Raw genomic sequence first — 5,859 nt, forward strand, 5'->3', positions numbered from 1 at the left:
GCTCTTTGGTTAAAGTGACCTATTGAGATGGGGCTGTGTGAGGGAGTAATATCAACATCCAATGGATATCAGACACGTGTCCAGCACATACAGAGCTATCAGCCGATCTCATTCGCTTACATCTCCAGGTCGCTTGGACTCAACCCACGATCCCAGATCGCCTAACAGCAACTCGAACTAATGGCACGATCTCTCCATAGAGATCGCCTCACCAGTTCGACTTAGGCAACGACCTCCAGAAGATCCACACTAGCTCATACTTCAACGGATAGTAACGTATGCCCCAGCTGGCGTCATCAAGACCGGAGCTTCAGGTCCACATGCCATTACTTCACCACAACTGGCCATCATGGCTCATTAAATGACATCAAGTCCCGAACTTGACTTGACACGGGAGAGGAGAAAGCGCGGACATCTTGCCTACATAAAGAGAAGAGAAACTACGTCTGACTTGATTCAAGTTTGGCTGAAGAACTTGATACATAGGCAGTTCACATCTAACTGAAGTAAGTCAAAGTCAAATACAACTCACATTCCCCTCCAATCAAGGCCTATAAAGATTCACACCAAATCGAAGCATTTACAACGGTGATTGGGAACGCTAGGAGATTGAATTTGGCTTCTATAAGAAAAATGTAACATTAAGTGTTTGGATTCGTAAAGACCGTGAATAAGCGGTTATTTGGAGTAATGAAGCTGGTGTCACTACACCGTCAACGGTAGTGATGCACGACATCTAATAGTGTTTTTATCCCATGCAAAGATATATATCACATGACATAATCTCCATAATAAAACCATGGAATTGTGCTTTTTCAGATTGACTTCCGATTCATTACCCATGCAAGTGTTTCAAGTTATCTATTTTAATTTTTCGTACAATATAATTAATTCAATTCAAGTCGAATCCATTGCGATTTTGAGAAAGTAGTTAGTGCCAATTATGCATTTACAATGACTAGCAATATGGCTTTCTTGTTTGAAGGGAGACCCAACTGGGTCACCAAATGGGAAATGCCTTTTATGCGGATCTATAGATTTATAAACTGTTGTGAATATGATTGGTAAATGTATATAGTACCTACCTAGTAGGGAAGATATGCTATTTTACAATGATGGAGTCTTACCCTTCAACTAACCTGATGTGTAATGTACTTATGTATATTTCAACATATTAATACAATCGCTTTCACTTGGCAAAAAAAAAAAAAATAAATAGTAGAAGTAAGCAATTGGTGATGGATCATTGGTTTAAGTGATTAAGCACATGGAGGCATACAATCATATAAATGACAATCCATTATTAAATACTTGAAATCTTGAGACATTTTGGAATGAAAATCAACACCCACTGAATGGAAGGTAGATGATTCTAACCAATGATACTCAATAGCTAGAGCACGGAGGAAAGGTCCGGGGAATTAAAACTTCTTCGGCTCCTTCTAGCATCCGAAGTCACTTGTTTCATGGAAGGTCTTAAAGATGGTTCCTCCTGAATACACCATAGAGCAACCATGACCAACCTCTCTAAACTCCTACCATCTTTTTTGCTTCTTCGTCATTCATCACCAAAAGATGTAGTTCTTTATGTACATAATATTCATATGCCAAATCGACAATACATTTATATCTTCATCCCCAACTTCTACTTCAACATTTTTTCTGCAACATACGATCTCTAGTAACATGATCCCAAAACTATAAACATCCACCTTAGCTGTGATTGGAATGGCCTTGAACCTTTCGGGAGCAACATACCCTCTGGTTCCCCGATACATGTAGTTGTTCTAGTCCGATTACTCTTGAAGCTTGGCCAATCCAAAGTCGGATATTCTTGCCACGTAAGAGTCATCTAGAAGTATGTTCTCGAGGTTTAATGTCACAATGGACAATTTGGGTGACGATTCTTCATGTAGGTATTCCAATCCTCTAGCAATACCAAGTGCAATTTGAGTTCTTTGGAACCGGCCGGAGCCTTGAACTTCCGAATAGGAAGCTTTCTAAGGATCCATTTTTCATGAACTCATATACTAGAATCCGGTATGCCTCCTCATCACAGAACCCTAGTAGTTGGACTAGGTTCTTGTGATTGGTTTTCCCAATTGCACTCATTTCTGATTTGAATTCCTTGTCGTTTCTTTCTATTACCTTCTCCAACCTCTTAACAGCAACAAGATTTCTAGAACCTGATTTTAGCTCTCCTTTATATCTTGTGGAGAAGGCCTTTACCTAGTTCTTCATTGTACCCATTCGATTTGCTTCTTCTAGCTCTTTTGTAAGTAAATGACCGTAGGTTTACTCCAAGTGTATTGGGGTTCTTGCAGTCTTATATTTTGCTTTTTTTGTTGTGCACGATAGAAAACCAGCAAAAGAAATAGTAATGTGAGTAGAGCACAACCGCCCAAAACTATTATTACCTTTGGAACCATTTGTTTTCTTTTTCATTCTTTCCATCCAAGACTGCTGAAGGAACCCTGTTGTGTGGAAGATTTACCTACTTTAATAAGAGCCTTTGCGTTAGAACTGGGAATCATAACGACCACGTGAAAGTGGGAACTTCTTCAACCAGCCAAGTCCCCCACCGATAATTGCCGCAAAGACGTAAACAAATCCACTGGGCAAGTTTCTCCGCACCAATCTTCACTGGCACCAATAAACCTTTCAGAATCACCGAATGGCCAATTTGCATTAGGAACACTTCGCATTTGAAACCATCGGTTCTCCTTAAATCATTTTTCCCACAACTCTGTGACATTTAAGTCTTGCTTTCGATCCCGCAAATGTATTTTGCGGATCTCTCAGTAGTTATACCCGGTGGGCATGCACATTCTGGCCTCTCGAGCTTGGTTCATTCTGCAATAATTGTTAAACCCCCAAAAAGTCCACCGCCAAACTCCCCAAAGTCAATTGCACAAATGTTGTCCGGTAGCGACCATGACGAAGACCAAGAATCGGGCCACCTTCCGTTTGTTTGGGATGTTCTTGGGTAGGTGTATTGCCTTAGAACCCCATCAAAATCAATGGTGACTCTTTGGTAGTAGTCTCTTGTTGAATCCCGGTCCCTCGGATGACAGATTAAAGATGCTCCCATTCGTTAAAGTTAGATATATGTGCCCAGATTGGTTGAATATCAACTGGCGGCCTATATTTGATGTTACTTGCCCAATAAGCAAAGCATTTCTACCTTGGGTAGGACGAGCAATAGTGTACATGACAAGGTTCCCATCGCCTTGTAGGCTAAACTCAAATCTCGGTGTGTAGTCCTTCTCCGGTTAGCGAGAGTAGAGTCTAAAGACAATCGGTAGTTCTAGGGTAGGCAAGATGGTGTCGGTTGGAATATTGAAGCTTGCCCATACAACGGTAGAGATCTGTGGTAGTCGGCACAAATTTTCTGTGTTGAGTATTGCAAAGACCGGGCTACTTGGCGGTTATCCGCTTGTCGAGCTTTCGGATCTCGTTTCGGTTTGGGTGCTCGGTGAAAGCACACCATTTGATCTTAAATGAATTTGTTGGAAATAAGGTTGGATAGACGCCCACCAAGATAAGGATAAACCAGCGAGTATAGGACTCTATCCTATATCGATATTAGATGAGTATAGGACTCTATCCTATCGATATTAGATGAGTATAGATTCTATCCTATCGATATTAGATGAGTATATGACTCTATCCTATCTCGATATTAGATGAGTATAGGACTCTATCCTATCGATATTAGATGAGTATATAACTCTATCCTATCGATATTAGATGAGTATAGGACTCTATCCTATCCAATATTGAGGAGGTGGGAACCTCTATAAATAGACCCCCACCTCTCACATATTAATCATCCGAACAACAAGAAAGCTCTCTCTCCTTTAATGGCAGCCTCCAACATTTTCTAAAGTAGAAGCCAAGAATTTGTGGAGATTCCATAGGTGGTATCCTCCCTAGCCATTGTCAGTTCTTGGTTCTTGGTTAGTGAAAAAAGGTTGCTTCCCGTTCGTGGTTGGAACTTGACTCAAGCAAAGTTAAGAAGAAGAAGATCTTGAGTGTGTCAAGAACATCTTCTCCCGTAGATCAAAGCTTGGAACTTCAAATTGAAAGTCGCGGACAAAGGTACGATCTTTTGTTTTCATTGGCTATTTTATGCATGTGGTATAACGTAATTGTATATATCATAGGAATCATGCATGAGATATCGATAAAATCCAACAGAATTTTAGCTCCTCGCCCACAGCGTTCCTTGGTTTTTGCATCCAAACTACGGTGTTCATGTGTATTTTGGCATACCATATTGCTAGCAAAAACTTGCCTTGTTGGGGATGGAAACCAAAAGCAAATTCACCGGACGGAGACGCCGGTCGCGGATTATCGTCAAGGCTAGATAGAGAAGAACCCAAGGTTATGTTTTTATAAGGTAATTGAGCTGATGTTAAGAGCGCAAGAGGCAGAAATATTACTAGGTAGAAAAATATTATGTAGCAAAGAAGCCATGGACCAAAGCAAAGGAGGCTATTAGAAATTTGCTAGATAGAATATCATGAAATGTTTTTAGTTATGTGGAACAAGTTTTTGAAAGGGTTGCTAAATTATTGTTGAAAAAGAGAGAGGAAGCGACGAGAACAAACTTTGGGACAGGTTCATCAAGGACTAGATCGAGCTGCTATATATAATAATATATAAGTGAAGCTTAATCGCAACATTTGAAGTGCATGAAAGCGAGAAAGATAAATGCCGACTTTTTTCTTCCTTAGAGTTTTCCTTATACTTTCTATTGAATTGTGCAGCTTGTCTTTGGAGGTCTAGACTGGTAGTCTTCGTAACTTAGACACGGAAGGAGCTTAGAAATTATGATTGTAAAACAGTCAATTATGATGTTAGACCACTAAATACTTGTCCTGTTTTTTTTTTTTTTTTTTTAAATTGTCCTTTTTCAATTGTTGGTGAATGGGTTCCCCAGTATTAAATTTTCAACACGTTAACGCCCTTTGCAAGGACCAGAAGAAGTGAAAGAACTAGCCACAGGTCTCTCAATATTTTCCTCGAGGAAAATATTACACGTAGAATTGAAGTTTTAGAACCTAAATCACGTATCCAAGTCTTGAGGTCAATAGACTTTTAATTCCACCCATCTTTTGAAATGGATTGATTACATTTAACTATTTAAGAGCGTGTGTGACCTACCAAATGGAGCACGAGATGATGCTTCAGGTGTTAAGTTTTGCAGCAAGTTGGGCAATGCTTTTTTTTTCCCAAATAAGCTAGGGTTAGGCAGACCAATTGTGTATAAGTTGGGCAATGCTTTTTTTTCCCAAATAAGCTAGGGTTAGGCAGACCCCCACCTGTATAAGATCAATTTTTCTTTACATAGATTTTTCCACTTGCATCCTCATTTACAATGTTATTTAAAGCAAAATCTAAAAGATTAGCAAAATATACAATATTCAGCTCATGATTCGGACTAATCCAGCAAGGTAATCAGCTACCCTATTCACTTCCCTAAAGACATGTGAAAATGTTATGTACCTAAAATTAACCTTTTTCCTTTCAATTGCAGCCACCACATCTCTACAAGGAGGTTTCTCTATCTTGTTGATTGCATTAATAGCTCTCATGGAATCTAATTCCACCTCAACCTCCGTTAAAGCCCCTCGAGCAAACATCTCTCCAAGCAAGCATCTATCGCCTTTAGTTTTTGGAATATCAGCGATCTATGTCCTCCACCCCCGTAAAAGCTTGGGCAATGTTAGTCTAGTGGTACCTTGCTCCCTTGGATACATGATGCAGGGCAGGTGGAAGTCATTATGTTCAATCGAGTCATTCTTCATTGATTCGCATAGTGCGGACTGCGAGTGATTACGCCTAAGGACAAAG

At 39.9% G+C, this 5,859-nt stretch overlaps 1 pseudogene; it reads right to left on the reverse strand.

Moving 5' to 3' along the window:
• Nucleotides 1-1,236: 1,236 nt before the first annotated feature.
• On the reverse strand, nucleotides 1,237-5,648 carry LOC147476196 (G-type lectin S-receptor-like serine/threonine-protein kinase LECRK4; annotated as a pseudogene).
• Nucleotides 5,649-5,859: the final 211 nt, after the last annotated feature.

The sequence above is a fragment of the Coptis chinensis genome, chromosome 9 (genome assembly GCF_015680905.1).
Source record: "Coptis chinensis isolate HL-2020 chromosome 9, ASM1568090v1, whole genome shotgun sequence".
NCBI classification, from domain to species: domain Eukaryota; kingdom Viridiplantae; phylum Streptophyta; class Magnoliopsida; order Ranunculales; family Ranunculaceae; genus Coptis; species Coptis chinensis.